The sequence below is a fragment of the Odocoileus virginianus genome, chromosome 13 (assembly GCF_023699985.2).
Source record: "Odocoileus virginianus isolate 20LAN1187 ecotype Illinois chromosome 13, Ovbor_1.2, whole genome shotgun sequence".
Taxonomy (NCBI): domain Eukaryota; kingdom Metazoa; phylum Chordata; class Mammalia; order Artiodactyla; family Cervidae; genus Odocoileus; species Odocoileus virginianus.
Genome location: NC_069686.1, coordinates 52,643,098 through 52,668,474, shown reverse-complemented (window position 1 = coordinate 52,668,474; position 25,377 = coordinate 52,643,098). Strand labels below are relative to the sequence as shown.

Sequence of the window (25,377 nt, the reverse complement as noted above, 5' to 3'; positions counted from 1 at the left end):
GTAGCACTGTATCTGCTGCCTGACAGCAGGACCCATGGAAACTCTCAGCTTAGGGCTCCCAGGCATCACTCCCATGAGACACAAGCTCCAGATCCCCCAATATGAAAATGCCACTGCCAGCAGAAATCTGATAAAGCATCATATGTACTTGAAGAATGGGTTTCCTAAGTGGCGCAGTGGTAAAGAATCTGCCTGCCACTGCAGGAGAAGCAAGAGATGCAAGTTCAATCCCTGGGACAGGAAGATCCCTGGAGAAGGAAATAGCAACCCACCCCAGTATTCTTGCCTGGAAAATCCCACGGACAGAGGAGCTTGGTGAGCTATAGTTCATGAGATCACAAAGAGTTGGACACAACTGAGCATGCACACACACATACTCAAAGAACAGAATTCCTTAAGTATTTTATTATTCAAATAACCAAGTGACAGAAAGCTAGGAAGACAGCCTGCTTCCCCAGGTTCAAACCTGAGTAAACTGATTTGAAAATTCACCTCGCTGGAAACAGGGTATCTGCAAAGCACCTCCTCCACAACACTGACCAGTGGTGGTTGGCTTTAACTTATGTCCACAAATCCTTCACTGCGCCCCACCCCTAAAAGGCACAGCCTAATCCCCTGGTCCTTTGCGTGTCAGCTCAACTCCTGGCTCAAATCTAACAGAATACAGAAAAACAAGTTTCGCCAGAAAGTTCATTTGGGTTTTTCCATAACATTTTAAAGAGAAACCCAAACGAACTTCTTGGCCAACCCGAGCATAACTTTATAGGGTAGAAACCAGGTGAGTGAGCAAGGTGAGCATGTCCACACTCAATGATACTGCTACCACGTGCCTTCGGATAGGATGGGACATGAGAAGGACGCCTCTGCGTGTCCTACCCCAAATCCATAACCTCAGCTGAATTGTGAAAAACCATAAACAGTATTGAGGACGGTCTATAAAACACCTGAGCACTACTTTTCATACATGTCAAGATCATGAAAGACAGGAACCACTGAGACAGTGTTCCAGGTTGGAGGCGAAGGAGACGTGAGGATAAAATGCCACAGAGGCAGCAAAGGTCATCAGCAGGAATCTGGGGAAGTCAGTGCAGAGGCTGCGGTTCTGTTAACTGCGTTGTCATCTCATAGTGTTCTTCCCAGGTGGCTCAGAGGTAGAGAACACGCCTGCCAATGGAGGAGATGCGAGTCGGATCCCTGGTTTGGGAAGACCCCTGGAGAAGTAAATGGCAACCCCACTCCAGTATTCTTGCCTGGGAAATCCCATGGACAGAGGAACCTGGCGGGCTACAGTCCATGGGGTCGCGAAGAGCGGGACATGACTCAGTGACTGAACATCATCATCATCATCTCGTAGTGTGAGTAAAGGCACCTTGACTATCTGCATGAGATGTTAATATCAAGGAAGGCTGGAGGAAGGGCATATGGGACCTCTCTGTAATGTCTTTGTAAGTGAAGTGAAAGTCGCTCAGTTGTGTCCAACTCTTTGTGACCCCATGGACTATACAGTCCATGGAATTCTGCAGGCCAGAATACTGGAGTGGCTAGCCTATCACTTCTCCAGCTGATCTTCCCAACCAAGGAATTGAACCAGGGTCTCCTTCATTGCAGGTGGATTCTTTACCAACTGAGGTATCAGGGAAACCCTGTCTTTGTAACTGATGCATAAATCTAAAACTATCCCAAATTTTGCAGTTTTTTAGAACAGTCACCATATCAAAGTTTCAGCTCCTCAAAAGATCAGTAAGGACTATGCCAAACCTGGCCTCTTGGCAGATCCCAAGTCCCTGCTGTGCGTGAGGTTACATAACAGGGGGCTGGGGTGGTGTTGGGGAAGGACCCCCCCACTCCCCAAATCAAAGCTTTCTTCATGTGGGAACTCAGTCTAATTAAGCAAGATGGTAGCAATAACTAGAACCAGACATGGAACAGTGGACTAGTTCAAAATTGGGAAAGGAGTACATCAAAGCTGTATAATGTCATCCTGTTTAACTTCCATGCAGAGTGCATCATGGGAAATGCCTGGCTGGATGAAGCTCAAGCTGGAATCAAGACTGCTGGGAGAAATATCAATAACCACTCTAATGGCAGAAAGTGAAGAGGAACTAAAGAGCCTCCTGATGAAGGTGAAAGGAGAGAGTGAAAAAGCTGACTTAAAATTCAACTTTCAATAAACGAAGATCACGGCATCCAGTCCCATCACTTGTTAGCAAATAGATGGGGAAACACTGACAAACTTTATTTTCTTGGGCTCCAAAATCACTGCCGACCAGAGTGCAGCCATGAAATTAAGACACTTGCTCCTTGGAAGAAAAGCTATGACAAAATTAGACAGTGTATTAAAAAGCAGAGACATCACTTTGCCAACAAAGGTCTATAGGGTCAAAGGTATGATTTTTTCAATAGTCATGTACAGATGTGAGAGTTGAACCATAAAGAAGGCTGAGCACCAAAAAACTGATGCTTTTGAACTGTGTTGCTGGAGAAGACTCTTGAGAGTCCTTTGGACAGCAAGGAAATCAACCCAATCAATCCTAAAGGAAATTGACCCTGAATATTCATTGGAAGGACTGATGCTAAAGCTGAAGCTCCAATATTTTGGCTATCTGATGTGAAGAGCTGACTCATTTAAAAAAAAAACCCTTATGCTGGTTAAGACCAAGGGCAAGAGGAGAAGGGGGTAACAGAGGATAAGATGGTTGGATGGCATCACTGATTCAATGGACATGAGTTTGACAAACTCTGCGAGATGGTGAAGGACAGGGAAGCCAGGTGAGCTGAGGTCCATGGGGTCGCACAACTGAGCGACTGAACAACAACAAGATGAATAAGAAAAAATGCAAATATGATAAGGAATCACACACAAACACAGACCCACATGAAGACAGGATTCAAAAAGCCCAAACTGGGAGATTGAGACAGTCATTAAGTACAGTGAGACCCCAGATTGAGGACTTGAATTCTCACTGTGCTCACCCCATGCCTGAAACCTTTCTAGCTCCACCCAATCTGCCCACAAAACCCTTATCCCTACCTTTTCAAAGACAGAGAAAGACTGTGTTCACTCCATCTAAGCCCCCGGGAGCTGGGATTTGGGGTAGCCCTCCCACCCCCAGATGCATCTTGAGAAGAGTCAGTGGGCTTTGCTGGTCCTCCCCTGGCTCTGCTCACCTGGGGAGCTCACTGCTGAACGCAGGCTTGGCTGATAAACGGCAGTGAGGCACCAGCAGATCTTTGCTCAAACTAGACTCCACTTCTCACTGGGGAGACAAACTGAGGCTCTCAGATCTCAATTTTCTCTTCCACAAAGAGCAGTGTGATACCCACAGCCCCTGGCAGGCAGCTGGTATGCAGTTGAATGTAGTAATTGTTGCTAAAGGCACACGATGCATTATCCACAAGCTAACTTATCTCACCAAACAGCCACACTAGGTGCTAATGGTGAGCCCCAAACACAGCATGGTAGTGCTCCTATACAGGAAACAGGGAACTCATTACCTGGAGAAAGCCACACATGGGGCAATGTAAAGAAGCATAAGAGAAACTGTGGTTGGTGTCCGTGGTGACTTAACAAGGGTTAAGGAGTGCTCAGGACCCACCCTTTACCTCGGAGAAGCTTTCCATGGACTGGAATACTGGAGGAACCGGGCAAGGGGTTCCTGATGTAATAAAGTAGAAGTATCGCATGATAATTAAAGGCACCCAAGCAGAAGTCTCACTTAATAACTGTGTGACTCTGGGCAAGTCACCGAACCTCCCTCCCTCTAAGCACCTATAAAATGCAAAAAACCCCAAAAAACAAAAAACGACCTACCACCCCTGGTGGCTGTGTAGTGTGTCCACAAGGGTCAACTGGAGCTACGTTTCCCAGAATCCCCTAGCTAGGTGTTTCCAAGCCACACTCGGCCAGCAGAGACACCTGCGGGAGGTCTGGAAAGTGGAGGTGACGCGGCGGTCCCTTGTCCCTGAAGACAGCTGCAGGGCACAGTGGATCTTGCTGACCCACTGGCTCCCCTTAGTGGAGGGGGAAGGGCCACACCAGGCCCTCAGCTCCGCCAGCTCCCCTGGCTCCCCTCCTCCAGCCCCTCTGAATCCTGGGCCAGGCGCTCAGAGTGGGCTTTCATGCCAAAAGCTTCTTCTGCAGATCAGATCACCCATGTCCCTGAGGCTGAGACCCTGAGACTCAGATACAGCTCCTCCAGGGTCTCTGGCAGCCCTGCTCTGCTTCCCTCTTGTTGGGGAGGCCCAGACCCTGAAGCAGGAGCCCCCACCATTCTGTACACCCCATCCTGTAACAAAGCCCCATCCTAACTGGTTAAGAGTGGTTCTGCTTCCCCGCTGAAGCCTCACATATTACCTCATAAGGATATTCCGAAGTGCTCCAACAGGGCCTGGCGCAGAATAACTGATATATTTAAAAGCGCAGAAGCCAATGTGCCAAACTCAGGGTTCTCCTGTCTGTGGATTATTCCCACCAACCAGTCTGCTCCCAGGATCAGCTCTGAAAGGACATATGCCTTCCTCAAGTCTGGGAAAAACAGACACCGGGGCCACCTCAAAGCTTCAGTGAGAGCTACAAGGCTTTGCCCACTGTTGCTGCACTGATCTGCTTCAGACAAAATAAACCCTGTGGCTGGTCTCACAGAGGACCGGACTGGCACAGACCTGCCAATGCCCTCCCCACAAACCAGCTTTCAACATCCTAGAAGCTTGCGGGCATTCTCCCAGCCAAAGCCCACCTGGGTCTTCTCTCTTCCCCCAGCCTCCACATCTATGGTTAACATGAGCATAATGTCACAGAGAAGTAGTCATCAGCCTGCTCAAGACATCAGTCCCTCCTATAGACCCTTGCGTCCTCTGCAAATGTATCACGTGGAAGCCCTAATCTTCACTGTGATAGCATTTGGAGATGGAGATGAGGGAGGCGATTAGAAATAGATCAGATAATGAGGATGGGGCCTTCATGGTGGTATTAGTGTCCTTATAACAAGAAGAAAAGATCTCTCTCTCTCTCTCTTATTCTCTCCACCTACACACATTGAAGAAAGGCCAGCTGAGGTAACAGTGAAAAGGCAACTATCTGGGATCCAAGGAGCAATCCCTTACCAGATACTGATCCTGCTGGCAACTTGATCTCAGAGTTCCAGTCTCCAGAAGCATGAGAAATAAATTCCATAAGAAATAAAAGCCACCAAGGTCCATAGCATTTTGTTATGTCATCCTGAGTTAAGGTGGTTCTGAGTGTCACCTTCCTGAGAGTCGGGAAGCCAGAGGCGACGTGACATGTTACATAAGGTAAATGCTACATGAGGAAGAGAAACTGCAAACCCAAGTAGGTATGCACCACCGACGGCTTCTCTCCAAGTGCGGCCGCACCTGTCATGTCCCACTTAATCCTCACTGCCCAGTCAAGCAGGCATCTGAAAGGTGGGGAGACAGATGCGCAGCAGTGAAATGACCCGCCCAAGGGCACTCAGCTGGAAGCAGGACCTGGATTTGCTCCCAGCTGTAAACCTTACCAGGATGGCTCAACCATGGCCGCCTAAGCACCTCTCACATTACTGACTGTGGACCCTGTACAAACAGGGGGACAGGCATTTCCTCATTAGGTATTCTGTCTCCACTGTTAGCAGTGCTGGGTCACTGTGGTTTCTCACAGTTGGATCATTACTAAACGGATAGAAATAAGTGAAAAAAGGTTCCAGACAACTAGCCACCCACTCAGAAGCGGAGGATAAGTGTATATTAAAGGTAAATGCAACATAAGTCATGTTCATTCTGGCAAGTTTCTTTATGAAACTTGTAGTGGTGAAGGGCTTTATAACCATCTCAAAGCCATAAAAATTGATATATTTGACTACATGGAAAATTAAAACATATGCAGAAGATCAATTATACATACTTGGAAAAATGTTATCACAAAGGGTTAGTCTCCCTAATCTAGAAATCCAAAAGAACACCAAAAAACTAATAGAAAATGGGCAAAGACACACGCAAAAATTAAGCAAATGTTAAACATATGAAAGATGCTTAAACACACTCAAGAAAGAAACAAAAACAAGAATTACACCAAGATATCATTTTCCCTCTAACCAAAAGGATTAAAAACTTCTAATCCTTGAAAGACACTATTAAAATAATGAAGGAAAGCCACAGATTGGGGAAAAATTTGCAAACACATTTGTTAAAGGACTTGAGCATGCACAACTCAATAAGAAGAAAATAGATGACTCAATTTTTTTTTTAATGAGTAAAAGCTTTGAACAAACACTTTACAAAGAAGATACATGACTAGCAAATAAGCAGATGAAAAGACAGCCAACGTCATTAGTCAACAGGGAAATGTAAATCAGGACCACTACGAGATACTGCTACATACTTATCAGAATTAGTAAAACTAGAGAAAGAATATCAATTGTGGTGAGTATCTGGAACAACAGGAACTCTCCTAGACTGTGCGTAGGAATATAAAATGGTATAGCCACTTAGGAAAAGAGCTTGGCCAGTCCTTATAAAGTTAAATATAGACTTACCATATATTAATATTAGTCACTCAGTCATATCTGACTCTTTGTGACACAATGGACTATAGCTTGCCAGGCTCCTCTGTCCATGAATTCTCCAAGCAAGAATACTGGAGTGGGTTGCCATTTCCTTCCCTAGGGGATTGTCCAGACCAGGGATTGAACCCAGGTCTCCCACACTGCAGGCAGTTTCTTTACCATCTGAGCCGCCAGCGAAGCCCATAGTACTCAACAATTCTGCTAGTTGATATTTATCCAAGAGAAAAAAAAGCCTAAGTCCACACAAAAATCTGCACACCACTGTTCTTAGCTACCATGTTCATAGCATCCAAAAACTGGAAACAGCTTAAATGTCCAACAAGTGATGGATAAATGAACTGTGGATAAATGGATATCTATTAGATGGATAAAATGTCAGGCAACTGAATACTACTCAGCAATGAAAAAGGACTAGTGATGCATTCAGTAAGAACACAGCTATACTTGACAAGCAAATGTTGCATGAAAGAAAGCAGACAGGAGAGAGTCAACAGTTCATGATTCATTTCTACTACATTCTAGAAAAGGAAAACCATGCTGACAGCTAGCAGATCAGTAGTTGGGAAGAGGAAGTAATTCATCACCACAAAAGTACATGATGGCACTTATTGGAGTGACAAAAATATTCTCTACATTCATTATGGCAGTAGTTCTGTAATTATAACCATCTACCAAAACCCATCAAAATATATGAGTGGAATTTTACTGTATGCACATTACATCTTAATAAAACTAATTTTTTTTAAAAAAGCAAAAGCAATTTATCTCAGGGATCCCAAGGTGATGATTACTAGTGTTTATGCAATTCAGCATATGCACATTATTATAAAGGACATAATGTTTGTTGTCATACTGTGAGGTAGAGGACAGAGATCTAATCTAATCTAATAAAGATTAGATCAGAGGCTTGAGAGGTCAGTGGTGGAATATGTACCCAGATGGACTGACTTTGGGTCTCATGAATTTCCTCCACTAATGTGTTTCCACCGTCTTGGTGAGTAAACTTCCTTTTATAGACTCATCTCCAGTGTTTCCTCCTCTATTAAGCATTTCTTGACAATGTTTCCACTCCATGAGCCCGTGGAACCATGTTCTTCCTTCACTGTCCCCCTCTCCTGTGGGCTGAGTGAAGAGGTCCTTTCTCATCCACCCCAGGAGTTATACCCATTGCAATAAAAAAATTAAAAAAAATCGGTGCTGTGAACTACTATGCTGCAGAGAGAGACACTAAAATCATAATCAACAAAGCCTTTTACAAGCAGTTTTACTGGAAGTTGCAGAACTGTTTATCCACATAGCTATCTGCTATGTTGACCCTCCGTGGAAGTAAGGATCATAAGCTTAAAAATCTAAGTGGTAAATTTCTGCCTGGGTCGGTGGGGGTGGGGAGAAGAGAGGGTTAAGCTGGCTGGTTTCCTCATGATTAAATGGGATGCTGGAATGTACCTCGGAGTGAGAAGACACCACCCCAGTTCCTGAGCACCAGCTGTGACCCTGAATGTTGGACAGAGGACATCGGCGAGGGCAAGCCTGAAATTCTGCGACATCAGAAGAATCCTGGTTTGACAGACACTCACGGCCTCACTCACACTCGAAGATGCCAGACACGAGCTGGGTCTGAACACTCCCTGCTGCTGCCTGCAGCCAGGGATGTGGGGCATGAGGACTTGACTGCGGCTGCCACCCCAGGCCCGCCCCACCACCCCATGCCTACCCCAGGCCTGCAGAGTGCCTCCTGCCTGTCTGAGCAATCACCCATGACTCCCGACCCAAACTTCAGACCAGCTTAGGAGAAGACACCCCCCCAGCCTATTCTCCACAAGGCCTCTACCTTCCAGAGGGCATGTGATAAAGAAAATGGTCAGTCCATCTGAGGGGCCTGTCTTTTCTAAGAGCCAGTAACGCCTTTACTCTGTAATGTTCTAACTTGGTTGATTCCCCAAATGTGAGAAGAAACACCTTTACTTGTGGATGAATCATTTAGAGAGGAATTCCAGAAACCTGATAGACCCCTGCAGTATGAAAAACTCTCCATCCCAAACTCTGATTTACGCCAAGACTAATCCTGTCTCAGCCAAGAGATCAGGCCGTAGAGATCATGCTCCTTCTCCAGCACCCCCCACACCGGCCAGCATCACCACCACCAGCCCCCTAACTCTGGCCTACCACCAGATAAGGGAGGGTATACTGTCGAAGTGGTCTGAAAAATACAGAGCACTGGAATTGGAAAACCATGGGTCACATAAACCCATGCTTCAGGAGGGGAAACTGAAGCTTGGGAAGAGCAGGTGGCTCCCCAAAGACAGCAGAGGCTCTCACCCACTCTTTGCCTCCTTCTCAGCAGCCTGACTTCACCAACTCCTTCTAGTTCTTTAAGTCCGGGCTAGAATACAGCAACAGGGCTGATTTTAGGATTCAAAAGCAATCAGGGCAGAGCTGATAAAAGCTGATCTGGGGAGGATCTTTCTGCTGACGTGTGACTTGTACACTAGCTCAGGAGACCGTGGTCAGCCAGATCTGGGTCTCGGTCAGCTTTTTCCAGGAGGACACGGAGTCCTTGCACTGCCCGCCACACATAGCCTGCTGATCTGGTAGATAAGAATACTAATGATGTAATGGATGTTGATAGCATGATGATCTTTTCCAGCTCGTCTCAGTGAAATCAAACCCAATTAAACCCACTGGATGGAGCTGACCCCTCTGCCCTCACCTTTATTACTTGCCCCTTCTCTCACCCAGCTCCAACCACTTCAGCCTCCTCTCTGCTCCTCAAACACCCTGAGTGTGCTCCTGCCTCAGGACCTTTGCACATGCTGTTTCTACTCACTCCTCTACCTCTGTCATATCATAGCTCATGTATCACCTTCTTGGTGAGATTGTTGTTCAGTCACTAAGTCATGTCCAACTCTCTTGTGACCCCATGGACCTCAGCACGCCAGGCTTCCCTCTCCTTCACCATCTCCCTGAGTTTGCTCAAACTCATGTCCATTGACTCACGTGATGCCAACCAACCATCTCATCCTCTGTCGCCCTCTTCTCTTCTTGCCCTCAGCCTTTCCTAGCATAAGGGTTTTTTCTAATGAGTCAGCTCTTCACATCAGATAGCTAAAATATTGAAGCTTCAGCTGCAGCATCAGTCCTTCCAATGAATATTCAGGGTTGATTTCCTTTAGGATTGACTGGTTTGATCTCCCTTCTGTCCAATGGACTCCCAAGAGTCTTCTCCAGCACCACAGTCCCAAAGCATCAATTCTTCAGCAGTCAGCCTGCTTTATGGTTCAACTCACACATCCGTACATGACTAGTGGAAAAACCACAGGTTTGACTAGACGGCCCTTTGTTGGCATAGTGATGTCTCTGCTTCTTAATACACTGTTCAGATTTGTTACAGCCTTTCTTCCAAGCAGCAAGCCTCTTTTAAATTTCATGGCTACAGTCACCAACCGCAGTGATTTTGGAGCCCAAGAAAATAAAATCGGTCACTGTTTCCACTTTTTCCCCTCTATTTGCCATGAAGTGATGGGACTAAATGCCATGATCTTCATTTTTTGAATGCTGAGTTTTAAGTCAGCTTTTTCACTTTCCTCTTTCACCTTCATCAAGAAGCTCTTTAGCTCCTCTTCGCTTTCTGATGGTCCCTGACTAATAATCCTTCCCTATATTCTAACCTATTTTTTCTTATAGCACTTTTCACATTTAAACACATATTGGCTATTTAAATTTAAAGCTAATATAACTGAGACTTCCCCAGTGGTCCAGTGGTTCAGAATCCACGTGCTAATGCAGGGGACACAGATTGGATCCCTGGTCCTGGAAGATCCCGCATGCCTTGGAACAACGAAGCCTGAGCATCACAACTAGAGAGTCCATCAGCCACACGGAAAGATCCCCCATCAGGCAACAAAGATCCCGCATGCCACAACTAAGACTGAACAAAGCCAAATAAATAAATACTTTTTAAAAAGATCACTGAGTCAGTTACAGCATACAGCATCCTGTAACTGACACCCTGTTACAGCAGCCAGAATGGCTAAGGCCCCCATCCTCACCACTTCCACCAATACCCTATACATCAACAAGGAAGTGGGGGTGTGAATTAACATCTGAAAACCCAACTCATCTTCTGACAGATTCACATCATCACATGAAAGGGACCGTCCTTGTTTCTGGCTGGCCAGCCTCCAGCAGCAGTCTCTAACACTGTAACACTGAGTGTCTCTGTTCCCCCCCACCCCGGCCACCCCCTACATTTTTCCATACAGCCTCATCTCAAAGCATTTTGGCTCCTGGTATTGCTCACAGAAGAATCTTTAGCAGCACTGACATTCTTCTCTGCAGTGCCACTTGTCACCTCCTATATTCAGTTTATGCCTTATCATAGGTGACACTATTAGTTGCAATGCTAGGGCACAGGGAGCTGTGGCCACTCACACCAGCCAGAGGTCACGTCTGGAAACTCAAACTGCCTATTCCCCCGGAGACCAACACTCTCCCTTTTCATAAGCTGTATGACAGCTGGGGATGGGGGAGAGTGTGGAGGCTCACTTGCTATGTCTGCAAAAAAAAAAAAAAGGCGTCCTTTGCTTTCCTAATGAGGACAAATTTCAAACCCTTCTGACACTACATGTGTTCTAGAATTACCCAGGGAAATGCGAGTGCTGGCTGCATAAGAAATGTGTATCGATTTATGGCCCCAGATGAAATTAAAAGTCACTCTCATCCCTAGATCTTTTCATCGCCCCCTTCCCCGCCCTACTCCAGCCGACGAGAAAAGATGGCAGATGTGGAGGAAATGACAGCAAGCACAAGCCTGCAATTTCCCCTGGTTATTAAATTATATTGACAAATTGCCACGGAGTCACATTAAATGACTTCACAATTTTTAAATTAGCATCAAGCCATTCTGATGTTGGGAGGGTAGAGAGTTGGTGTTTAGATAACCAGGTTAGCAGCCAGGAGGTTCTGCAGAGAGTGGACGTCAGGGCCGCTGGCGAGCGTACAGGACAGACTGGGGGCTGGAGTCCTGGCATTTCCTGGCCGCGCTGGCCAACCTGATCGCAGAGTCCCTGCAAGGGCTTGGGAAGGAAGCAGATGCCGGGCTCCACGGGCATCATGAAACTGAGTCTGGCGGGGTCACAGGACGCAGGAGCGGACGGACAGGCAGCGTTGACTGAGGCACCACGCCTGCCTCAGTGACAAGAGGGCGCTCAGAAGTGCTTGGCTTCCACCCCCACACGCAGCCTGGCTTCTGTTAAGCGAAGCATCTGTCTGATTGCCATTTTCTTTTTTTCTTGTCTTTCTTTTTTTTGGGGGGGAGGCATATCTTGTGGCTTGCAGGATCTTAGTTTCCTGACTAGGGATTGAACCCAGGTCCACAGCAGTGAAAGCCCAAGTCTCAATAACCACTGGACCGCCGGTGAATTCCCTGATTGTTCTTTTCTGATACAAGGCAGGAGCACAAGGCTCACTGGGGAACAAGCACTCTAATCCCTGGACAAAGCCACAGACTCTGAGATGAGCCATCCTGCTGGGCTCACAATCTTCCTGCCCATCATCACCAGGTATTTTAATATCTCTGGGGTTCCCTAAAGCCAGGACCAAGTTAACATCCCCTCAGCTAAACCCTCATGACAGAGGCACTGCCACCCTTGAAAAGCTCTGTTCTGCAAAGGAAGCAGAACCTGCTGGCTGACTGCTTTTGCTCCCTTTGTTGACATGAATACCATGCCAATAATGTCACATCAACACCCCAGGATCAGACTAGAGAGTTCCTCAAATAACAGTCATATAAAAAAGGAAAAGTGAAGCCGTTCAGTTATGTCCGACTCTTTGCAACCCCATGGCCTGTAGCCTACCAGGCTCCTCCGTCCATGGGATTTTCCAAGCAAGGGCACTGGAGTGGGTTGCCATTTCCTTCTCCAGGGGATCTTCCCAACCCAGGGATCAAACCTGGGTCTCCCACACTGCAAGCAGATGCTTTACCCTCCGAGTCATATAAGCACATATTATTATCAATGCCCATTAGAGACAATGCTCTTTTCCTAAGGCTTAATAAATTCTTTTAAATCAGAAGATACCTGCTCAGGTGAAACTATGGCCTCCAAACTGAAAAGTTAAATTCATGCCCCTATGATTGGTTCACACAACTAGTCAATGCCACTGATAGTATTCAAACCCCTATCTATCCGATCAAAAATCTATCACCCTTCACCAGAAAAAATGGCCCTGAATCTCAAGTTTGGCTAAGTAAAAGCAGACAAACAAACAGTTCACAATGCCAAGAGGACTGCTTCATATATTTGAAAATGCCTAAAAAATCAGAAGGGATTCCAATTAACAATGGTGGATTGAAAACACACAGTCAGTTTTGTGAGGCCACTAAACGGTAGCACAGGAGTTATTTATTTACTTTTTTTAAGGCATGAACCCACAGGGACAAAGAAAACAGGAGAAGGGATAACAGAAGAGTGGTAGCTGCCTTAAAGGTACAGGGAACGGTGGATTCTAGCACAGAGGCGGCGGTCGAGAAACAAGATGTCAGAACTCCCAAAGGCTCGAAAATCAAAGCTACTCACTAGTTACTCCTGGAAAAGGCATGAAAGACCTGAGACTAAGAACAGGAGGATTCACTGACTATGTCCTTCAGAGGCCCACACCCCTCCCCCACTTCCCAGGGGGTGATGACATTGCTCCCCAGCAGGAGAAAGCATATTCACTGCAGAGAGCAAAATAAAGGGTCTCTGCGCTGGGTTCACCAGGCTCAGCTGAAGGAGGGATTCAGTTCCGTTCAGTTCAGTCGCTCAGTTGTGTCCGACTCTTTGCGACCCCGTGAACCACAACACGCCAGACCTCCATGTCCATCACCAACTCCGGGAGTCCACCCAAACCCACGTCCATTGACTTGGTGATGCCATCCAACCATCTCATCCTCTGTCATCCCCTTCTCCTCCTGCCTCAATCTTTCCCAGCACCAGGGTCTTTTCAAATGAGTCAGCTCTTCACATGAGGTGGCCAAAGTATTGGAGTTTCAGCTTCAGCATCAATCCTTCCAATGAACACCCAGGACTGATCTCCTTTAGGATGGACTGGTTGGATCTCCTTGCAGTCCAAGGGACTCTCAAGAGTTTTCTCCAACACCACAGTTGAAAAGCATCAATTCTTCTGCACTCAACTTTCTTTATAGTCCAACTCTCACATCCATACATGACCACTGGAAAAACCATAGCTTTGACTAGACGGACCTTTGTTGGCAAAGTAATGTCTCTGCTTTTTAATATGCTGTCTAGGTTGGTCATAACTTTTCTTCCAAGGAGTAAGCATCTTTTAATTTCATGGCTGCAATCACCAGATTACCACATAGAAAAGACAGAGTTGAGGGAGTGTACCTACTGCCTTGGGAAGCTGACTAGCCCACGAGAAAAGAGAAAATGACTTTAAGAACATAAGATAAAATATATAATAGATCATAAAGGAAATCAATTACATTAACAGACATTTAATAAAAAATTATTTCTTTTATTTTTATTAGTTGGAGGCTAATTACTTTACAATATTGTAGCGGTTTTTGCCATACATTGACATGAATCAGCCATGGATTTACATGCATTCCCTATCCTGAACCCCCTCCCACCTCCCTCCCCATCCCATCCCTCTGGGTCTTCCCAGTGCACCAGCCCCGAGCACTTGTCTCATGCATCCAACCTGGACTGGCAATCTGTTTCACACTTGATAATATACATGTTTCGATGCTGTTCTCTCAGATCATCTCACCCTCGCCGTCTCCCATGGAGTCCAAAAGTCTGTTCTATACATCTGTCTCTTTTTCTGTCTTGCATATAGGGTTATCGTTACCATCTTTCTAAATTCCATATATATGCATTAGTATACTGTATGGTGTTTATCTTTCTGGCTTACTTCACTCTATATAATGGGCTCCAGTTTCATCCATCTCATTAGAACTGATTCAAGCGAATTCTTTTTAATGGCTGAGTAATATTCCATGGTGTATATGTACCATAGCTTTCTTACCCATTCTTCTGCTGATGGGCATCTAGATTGCTTCCGTGTCCTGGCTATTATAAACAGTGCTGCGATGAACACTGGGGTACACATGTCTCTTTCAGATCTGGTTTCCTCAGTGTGTATGCCCAGGAGTGGGATTGCTGGGTCATATGGCAGTTCTATTTCCAGTTTTTTAAAGAATCTCCACACTGTTCTCCATAGTGGCTGTACTGTGCTTTGATAGATTGCCCAGGTGGCGCTAGTGGTAAAGAATCTGCTTGCCAATCAGGAAGATGTAAGAAGAGACTTAGGTTTGATCCCTGGGTTGGGAAGATTCCCTTGGAGGAGGGCGTGGCAACCCACTCCAGTATTCTTCCCTGGAGAATCCCATGGACAGAGGAGCCTGGTGGGCTACAGTCCATGGGGTCACAAAGAGTCAGACACAACTAAAGCAATTCAACAGGCACCCACAACCAGTTAACACATTAAACTGACCGTGGCACTGGGTAACACACTCCTATCAGATAATTACCCCAAGAACAGCCACTGGGCGGATCAGCCAGTAAAGTTGTTCCTCACACTTAAACATACTGGGCCTGCATCAGAAGTGCACGGTTTACACGGCAGAGGGTAGCCCGAACTCTGAAAGTTTAACACCTAATAGAGACAATGCGGAAAAGGGCCATGCAGAACCCCCTTTCAAGCAAATGGACTCTGCTAGCTCCTTACATGAATGAATGTCTGTCTCTCCCATAGTTTGGAAACAAAACAGAAAAAGAAAAACAATATGCCAACATGAAACTCACTTAATCACCCCCAAAAGTGAGCACGAACAAAATAAAGATAAGAGCTTAATGAACTAGAAAGCAAATCAACTTGATCTACATAATCAAAAAGCAGATATTTTTTTAAAGGGAAAACTTTTGGCAAGCTAGCTTCAGAGACAAAAAGAGCATCAAAAAACACTAGGAATAAGAGGGCACAGAAGGACTGGGGAATTAGAGATCTTTAAATTATATGAAAATAATACAAACAACTTTAATGCAGTAAATTTGAAGGCCTAGATAAAATGGGCAATTTTCTACAAAAAACAAATTTTGAAAAATGTTCCAAAAACAAAAACTATAACATATTTGAGATGGCAAGAAAAAAAGCCTCAATAATAACAATAATGATGATGCTGATAATAGAAGCCACAAACACCTATCATTAAGACTAACTGTTGAACATTTTTTAAGACACTTTTTATGTGTATTAACTGCATTAAGTCTTGCAATGATATGAAAGAGACGCTAACGTTTATTTTACAGATGAGAAAACTGGAACCAGAGGTAAAGTAAGTGGTCCCAGGGCCACAGCTAATTTATTGGGCAGCCTGGCCCCAGAGTTCACCATCTTAACAAATGACACCCTTCACTGTCTCTCCAAAGGGCAGCATCCCCAGTTTTGCAGATCAGCTCGACTAAAACCTAAAGGAACAAGTACTTCCTACATTATAATCAGTACTCCAGAGCACAGAAAATGAAGAAAAGTTTACTCAATTCATTATATGTGATACACAAGGACAGAAGTTTTACACCAATGCCACTTATGAGCACAGATGCAAAATTCCTAAATGAAATAATAAGTGGAAAACAGCAATAGACTAAAATGATAATAATATCTGACCAAGTAGGATTCACTTGAAAGTGCAAGGATGCCTCAATATTAAAATACTGATTAATTAAAATATGAACATGTTAAAAGAAACATCTCAGAGTACACAGAAAAGATACTCAAAATTCCACATTTCTTTGTAATTTAAAAAACAAACAAACAAACAGATCCTTTGTAAATAAGAAATGCAGCCATTGCTCTGAAATCAACAGCAAACCATTCAATATTGTACTAAAGATCTTGGCTAATAAACAACATGAGACAAAAGGAGAAATATTAGAATTGGAAAGAAAAAATAAAACTGTCATATGATATAGCCAAAATAATCAACTGAAAAGTGAAACTAATTTTAAAAATCAGCAAGGTTACAGGCTAATGAAATCAATATTCAAATATTATTACCTCTTTTAGGCAGTAATAATTTAGAAAATGAAATAAATATAAAGCAGAAAAACTTACAAACTATAAAGGTATAGCCCTAGCAAAAATTTCTAAGGTCCTCATGGAGATGGATGAAATGGAGGAGAGTATTAAGTAGCTAAAAAAAGAAAATTTGTCTCAAAATTACTGAATTGAATGCAATTCACAATACTCCAAAAGGATTTTTCATCCCACTTGTCAAAATGACTTCAAAACTCATATGGAGTATTACAAATGCAATATTAGTCAAAACCTCTTCAAAAACCCTAGAAGATAGGGTGACCGAATGTTAAGACTTACTGTAATTACAGAAATTCTACAAGTATGGCACTAGAACAGAATGAACTGACAGATCCATTGAACCTCAAGTATGAAATTCAAAGCCAGCCACAACCCATGGGAATGTGTCATATGATGGATATGGTGTTTGAAATGGTATTGGGAAAGCAGTATAATCATCTCAGGTGGGAGCAGGGTGAATCAACAAAATTGAACACAAAAATAAACTCTAAATGAACAAAAGGCCCAATTTTAAAGTCTAATTTCTTACATGTATTAAAAGAAAATAAGGTAAAGATATCTTTACGGCATCCAGGCGTAATGTATTTTTCTTTCTAAACCAAAATGTAAGCTTTATTACCATCAAAGATGATGTTGGAGAACATGGCTTAGATGTGTGCCAAACTGGTTTCCAAATCTGAGCTCCATAATTATTCAGACAAGAAAAGCACAGGTCTTCAGTAAAGCATCCACCTGCAATGCAGGAGATGCGAGTTCAACCCCTGGTCAGAAAGATCGCCTGGAGAAGGAAATGGCAACCCACTCCAATATTCTTGCCTGGGAAATCCCTTGGACAGAGGAGCTTGATGGGCTACAGTCCATGGGGTGGCAAAGAGCTGGACACAGTGAGCACTCATGCATCCCAGTGGAGGAAGGGCCTCTGCATCAAATGAGCAAAGGTTAAGAGAACGTGTGCTGTCTACAGAAAGGCAGATCTCAAATAGAGATAGAGAGAGGCCCTTCTCCCCAATACAGCGATCAGATGAGAAAGCCACTTCTTCCCTGGGGCAGAGATAGGCCAAGATTATTTTAAAAGAAGATTCTTTCATACATATGGAAAGAGCAGGAATGAGGTATAATTGTTTACCCAAATAAAACCTAATGCAGACTCTCAGTTTCTATTATTGGAGGATTACGCATAAACTGATGGATGGATTTATTCATTTATTCACATTCAAGCATTATTATTATCTAATTCACAGGAGTAAAAGCATTCTTAACCCCCTACCTTCTCCAGCAAAACACAACCACCACAATCCTACAAAGGAAAAGACTGGTAAATTTCCTGACACTCAAAACACAAGATGAGGGCAAGGGGTTATTTCTAAAATTATCTGCAACTTGTATACAGCAAGACTGGTACACAGAACATATAAATAACTCCTAAGAACGAATAAGAAAAAGAAAACAACAGAAAAATGGGCAAAGTAGCCATTTATAACAGAGGAAACAGATGATAAATATACCTTTTAATGTATAATTGATTTCACTAATAACCAAGGGAAAGCAGACTAAAATGAAATATCATTTTTCTCTCATTAGACTGGAAAACTGGTAAGTTTGAAGGCTATCAAATAAAGGGACAATCGAGAATGTAAACTGGTGCAGCCAATTCAAGGGCAAATCGGCAGTACCTATTAAAACACGCACATCCTTAACTATCCAAAAATCCCTCTCCAAAATACTATTCTCAAAAAAAACACCATCTGGAACCTATTTGCAAGGCAGGAACATAAATGCAGACTTAAGAGAATGGACAGGTGGACACAGTGGGGAAGAGGAGGGTGGGATGAACTGGGAGAGGAGCCCTGACATATATACACTACCACGTGTAGACAGACAGCTAGTGGGAAGCTGCTATACGAGCAGAGCAAGCTCAGCTGGTGCCCCGTGATGACCTAGAGGAGTGGGATAGTGTCTTTGGATGGGGGAGTAAGAGGGAGATGCAGGAAGGAGGGGATCTACATACTTCACAGCTGATTTACTTTGGTGCATGGCAGAAACCAACACAACATTGTGAAGCAATTATACTGATTTTTTTAAAGATATAAATGAACTTACAAAACAGAAATAGAGTTACAGATATATTATAGAGAGTAAATTTATGGTTACCAGGGGGTAACAGTGGGGGAGGAATAAATTGGGAATTGGGATTGACATATACACATTACTATATACATAAAACATAACTGATAAGGCCCTCCTGTATAGCACAGGGAACTCCACTCAACACACTGTAATGATCTATATGCGAAAAGAATCTAAAAATATGTGTAACTGATATATGTATAACTGATGTATATGTATATGTATAACTGATTCACTTTGTTGTACACCTGAAATTAACACATTGTAGATCAACTACACTGTAATAAAATTTTTTTAAAAAAGAAAGAAAAAACAAACACCATTTGCCCACACTACACAGTACCATGATAGTACAACAGGTTCATTTTACCAGCTTTGATATAGTGACTAAGCTGGAAATTACCCAGTGTCCACCAATGGGAGAGAGGTTAAAGGTACATGAATCTACATGACGGGCAATTAACATCATCAATGGTCTAAAGGAGCCAGAGATATGGAGTGCCTCACCCTTGTATCACCTCTTCACATACATCTCTAGCACCACAACACAGAAAACTCTAGGATATAAATGGATGGCGGGGGCGGGGGTTGAGACAAGACAGCTTTGCAAGCAAGAGTTTCTTTCACAGAGGTCAGTAAGTGTCCAGAGCAAGGTCCCAGGTAATCTCTGCTTGGATTTCCTTGAGAGATAAGCTCCTCTTAGTTAACACCTTTTCCTACATGTGGCTCTAGCCTGTTGCCTGGTAGGGCAATAGCCTCATGCATGCAGCCCATTTACTGAGTTTCTGCTACATGCAAGGCTAAGTCATCAAAGAGCCGACAGTCTTCTCAGGGAGACAAGTAGACAGGAAATTACACTATCGTGTGCCCAGCAATCAACACGAGGTGTCATGGAAGCAGGGCACCTATACTGGAGTGGGGTGGTATTTGGATAATGCCAAATGGAGATGGGGAGGGTTAGGTAAAACAGAAGGACAGCAGGCAGAGCCTAGTGCAACATGGTCACCAGTGCTGCTTCTCACTAGCAGAAGGGGGACCGTGGATGACCACAGCTCTCAACAGTGAGAGCCTTAACTCAGCTGTTTCCTCTTGTAACAGTCTCTGCACACAGCCTCCCTCTGTGACCAGCCACTGTACAGAAACAAAGGAGAAAGTCCAGGGTCCCTCCTATAGCAGCTGACCTTCACGAGCACCCACAGTCAGCTCAGTTCTCATGCTGTATCTCTGTTCAGAAAGTTCTTTAAAGGTCCTGAGTCTACGGAGGCTCAGATGATGAGAGAGCACACTTTCAACCGGATTATTTAAGAAAATTTTTACCCAGACTTCCCTGGTAGCTCAGGCAGTAAAGCTTTCCACCTACAGTGCAGGAGATCTGGGTTTGATCCCTGGCTCAGGAAGATCTCCTGGAGAAGGGAATGGTATTCTTGCCCATCCCCATCCACCCCCCCCAAAAAAATAGAGGCTCAACAAGAATTTTTACCCAATGTGCCCAAACTATTGAGTTGGCCAAAAAGTTCAAGTTTTCCCATAACATGTTTAGAGTAAAGGTCTTATATTGAGTCCATGGAGACTCAGATGATGAGAGAGCTCACTTTCAACAGGATTATTTAAGAATTTTTACCCAATGTGCCCAAACCATTGGGTTGGCAAAAAACATTTGACATGTTTGGGAACACCTGAACAAACTTTTTTCCAGCCTAATATTTCCCAGTATCAAATGTTTCCTTAACAACCCAGTAACGTGTGGCTTTGTCACCAAATACATTTCAGTCACAGGCAGACTATTTCAAAGTACCAGCACTGCTCAAGTGATGGGAGAATAGAGCACAAGTGATTTACAGGAGGCGCTCTCATCACTGTGGAAACGTGGCCCCCACGGCTCTGCTCTACTGGGATGTGTTGTGTGCACCAGATACACAGGCGTACTTCAGTCAAAGCTTGAGCAATAAAAAGGCATTCAGTACGATTCTCTCCATTAGCTAAACAATAAACAGAAAATCAGAAAAGTTATGAGGACTGTACTGTCCATGCTTTACTTAGGGAAGTGAATGAAAAGACTAATTACCTTAAAATGTTAAATCACTTTCGAAAAGAATGTTATTCTTGCAAAGATAAGAGCACTCTCAAAATCTCACAAAGAAAAAGAAGTGCTAAGTTAGCGTGATAAATTCTCTCATTCTAGTTGGGAAAACAGGTACCAAGAGATAAACTTTCTGAGGTCAAGTACAGACGCATCTAAATAGCAATGTATTCAACCTTGACCCCGCAACATCCACCTTTGATAAACACCCGTATCTTTAAATACACAGATGTTTCTAGGAGATGAAGAATGAGCACATTTCCCTCTCTCCTTCCCTTCCTTTCTCTTCTCCATTTTTGTTACCATAACCCAGAAGCCCTCTAGACACGTTTTCATAGCACATGTCATCCTGGGATCTTCAAGGCCGCAGGGAAGATGGCAGCGGTGGACAGAGTTCACTCTCATTGAGTTGAGTGTGGGAAACCCTAGCAAGGAGCTGATTCAGAATCTCCTACGAGGAGTCTGTGGGCTGCATTTTCTCAACCTGGAAAGGAAGTCAGCTGTATTAGCTTTTCTGAAAAGCTTGCTTTGGGGTCTCAAACTCAGTAGAATTCAGGAGGCAATCCATGGAAGAGAAAAAGCCCCCAACCAGACCAGGTCCGGGTTTGCCGTGTGTGCCTCTGACACTGGATACTACACAGTTATTTTAATTTTTTTATCTGAAGATCTGTTTCCTTGTTATAAAATGGTGGTATCTCTGCCCACTTCGGAAATACTGTGAAGGTCTAATAAGCCTCAAGCTAAAAAGTGCTTTTATGAAACAGAAAGCACAAAGAGGTATAATTGAATAGAGCAACATGGTAGACTGCTCACAGACATCACATTCTGATTAAAACCCAAGGCTTTCATAGCAAGGAAAAGAGAACCAATAAGAGATCCTTCAGAGCAATTTCCTAGGTAACACCTGAACTGACAAATAAATTGCACTGCATGCAAGGAACTGAAAAGACAGACCACCCACATTTTCAGGTTTAAAATGGTTAATACTCTCACTCAAGAGACTGAGCCACCAGCTGGCACTTCCGGGGTGTTTGTGGCAGCTACATGAGATCAGTCATTTTCAGCAAAAGCTCCTCTTACTAGGTACCTCTGACGACAGCTGTTACATTTAGCCTACTATTTGCATTTTCCTCTCTTATCATTTATTTTGTCTTCATAGCATTGACTGTTTACAGGATAAATTTTAGCAGTGCTGTCCATATTCCAGGTATGGGTTAGAGTCAGGAAACTAACTCTCACTTCATTGCACCTTAAGATATTTATCCTGTTAGATCTGAGCAGGATTCCTATCTGGTATGGCAATGTGAGGTCCCTTGTGTTCAAGCGTGTCATCTGGATGTGCTTGCATTGTATGTATTTAAAGCGGACAGCTTGATCAGTGTTGACATATGTCCGTGAAACCATCACCAAAAGCAAATGGATATTTTCCATCACCCCCAAAAGCTTCCTTATGGCTCTTTAATAATCCCTCCCACTTCTAACACCATCCTCTGGCAACCACTATCTGCCTTTTGTCACTATAGTTTAGACTGCACCTAGAATTTATTTTATTGATGTACAGTTGATTTGCAATGTGCTACTTTCTGCTGTATAGCAAAGTGATTCAGTTATACCATATATACATTCTTTTTCACATTCTTTTCCATTGTGGTTTATCACAGGACATGGAATATAGCTCCCTGTGCTAAGTAGGACTTTGTTGCTTATCCATTCTATATATAATAGTTTGCATCTGCTAATCTCAAACTCCCAGTCCTGCCCGTCCCAGCCCTCCCTCTGGTAAACACAAGTCTGTTCACTACGTCTGTGAGTCTGCTTTGTAGATAAGTTCATTTGTGTCAGATTTTAGATTCCACATATAAGTGATATCATATGGTATTTGTTTTTCTCCTTATTACTTATTTCGCTTTGTGTGATAATCTCTAGGTCCATCCTGTTGCTACAAATGGCATTTTTTCATTCCTCTTTAAAGGCTGAGTAATATTCCATTGTATATATATATATATATATATATATATATATATACCACATTTTCTTTATCCATTTATTTGTTTTTTATGTTATCTATTTATTAGCTTTTTTCCATGTCATGGCTACTGGGATTGCACCTAAAAATTTATATAAGTGGAATGATACAGGCATATCTCCTTTTACTGTGCTTCACAGATACTGTATTTATTATAAATTGAGGGCTTGTGGCAACCAAGCATTGAGCAAGTCTGTCAGCACCATTTTTCTAACTGCATTTGCTCACTTTGTGTCTCTGTCACATTTTGGTAATTCTCACTGTTTCAAGCTTTTTTTTTATTATTTTTGTTGTGGTGATCTGTGATCCATGATGTTTGATGATACCTACAACTCAACGAAGGCTAAAGATGATGATTAGCATTTTTAGCAATAAACTATTTTTAAAATTAAGGTATATATGTATACATTTGGATATAATGTTACTGCACACTTAATAGACTATAGTATAGTATAAATGTAACTTTTCTATGTACTGGGAAACCTAAAACTTTACATGACTTGCTTTATTGCAATATTTTGCAATGGTATAGAATGAAATCCACAGAATTTCCAAGGTATGCCTGTACACTATTAATGTATTTCTTTTGGCTTTGCATCTGGAACCCACTTTATTTAACCTGAGTTTCATCCATGTCGTTGTATGAGTCAGCAGTGCCTTTTTTATTGCTGAGTAGTGTTCCACTGTATGGATATACCACCCTTTCACGTATTCATAGACATTTGGATTAGTTTTAGGTTTTGATATGAGCAATCCAAATGCAATAAACATTTGTTTGAGGGTCTTTCTACGAATGTATATGTTCATTTCTCTTGGCTAAATATCTAGGGAAGGAATAGTTAGGTCCTATTGTAAATGGATGTTTACATTTTAACAAACCTCTGAACTCTTTTCCAAAGTACATGAACCATTTTATCCTCTCATCATCAATGTATAAGAGCTGTAAATGGTCCACATATTTTTGTTTTTTCAAGTTTAGACATTCAAATGGGTATGTAGTGGTATCTTATGGTGGTTTTAATTTGTAATTCCATGGAGACTAATAATATTGAGCAACTTTTCATGTGCTTATTGGCTCTTTATCTCTTTTCTTAGGAACTTTCTGTAAATCTTATGCCTGTTCTGTTATCAGATTGTTTGTCTTCTTCTTGTTATTGTTCAGTCACTAAGTCATGTCCAACTCTTTGCAACCACATGAACTGCAGTATGCCAGGCTTCCCTGTCCTTCGCTATCTCCCTGACCTTGCTCAGACTCATGTACATTGAGTCAACCATCCAACCATCTCATCCTGTCACCCCCTTCTCCTCTTTGCCCTCAATCTTTTCCAGTATCAGATCTTTTCCAGTGAGTCAACTCTTCACACCAGGTGGCCAAAGTATTGGAGCTTCAGCACCAGTCCTTCCAATGAATATTCAGGGTTGATTTCATTTAGGATTGACTGGTTTGATCTTCCTGTAGTCCAAAGGACTCTCAAGAGTCTTCTTCCTCCAGCACCACAGTCTCATATCCATACATGACTACTGGGTCTTCTTCTTAAACTGTTCTTTACATGTTCTGGAGACAAGTCTTTTGTCTGATCTATGTATGCTGTCTGTGAAGTCTTGTCATAAATGGTGTCATAGCAAAGGTTTCTTACTCTTATAAAGTCTAATTTTCAATTTTTTAATTTTATGGTGCAAATTTTACTGCAAAATCTAATAAATTTCACCTAAATACCTAATGTTCTGTTTTGCTTTCCTTTAGAAGTTTGAGGGTTTGAGATTTTACATTGAGGTTTTTGATCCACTTTGATCTAGTTTTTATAAAAAGGTAAATGTCCGTTTTTGTCCATAAAGCTTTCCAGTTGCTCCAGCACCATCTGTTGAAAAGAGACTTTTTTCCCTCCTGAATTGCCCTGGCACCTTTGTTGAAAGCCAGTTGACCAGCTATGTACGCATCTATTTCTGGGCTCTATTCTCCATGAGATCACTCCCGCCAATATAACTCACTTTATCAGAGCTCAGTTCTCTTCTGTTTAAAAACTTGTGGGCTGTGGCTCTAGAATAAATGAAGAGGTCAGTCTTGCTGAGGTGATGGAATAATTCTGTCTAAAGTAGTAAGAGTGGGACACCACTGATGATCTAACAGCAGGAATTTTCTGCCTTTCTCTGTGCAGTGCTGGGGAGATGTTGGCAGGTTGGATGGATGGTGAGGAACTTGACTGTGTACAAGTGTCTGTTTTTAAAGTATTTGGGAGTCAACACAACTCCCAAATTAAATTCAGAGTTATGCTTGAGAGCATGTCATATGGGAACATGAATCTATTGCTTATAGCAGATCCAGGAATTATAGACTATTGCACAAGAAGGTGCCTACACCATTACCCAATCTGAGCTGAAAATAGGATCCCTGAATGCATTTCCTGGATGGTTCAATACAGACTAAGCTTCCAGAACTAAAGGCATCAAAAGATCCACCAGCTTCCTTAGAAACCTCTTCTCTAGTG

At 43.1% G+C, this 25,377-nt stretch overlaps 1 protein-coding gene across 1 annotated transcript in view; it reads right to left on the bottom strand.

The window, feature by feature from the left end:
• TMEM163 (transmembrane protein 163) overlaps positions 1–25,377 on the bottom strand; it is a 261,418-nt gene that overhangs the window by 11,650 nt on the left and 224,391 nt on the right. The window lies entirely within an intron of this gene.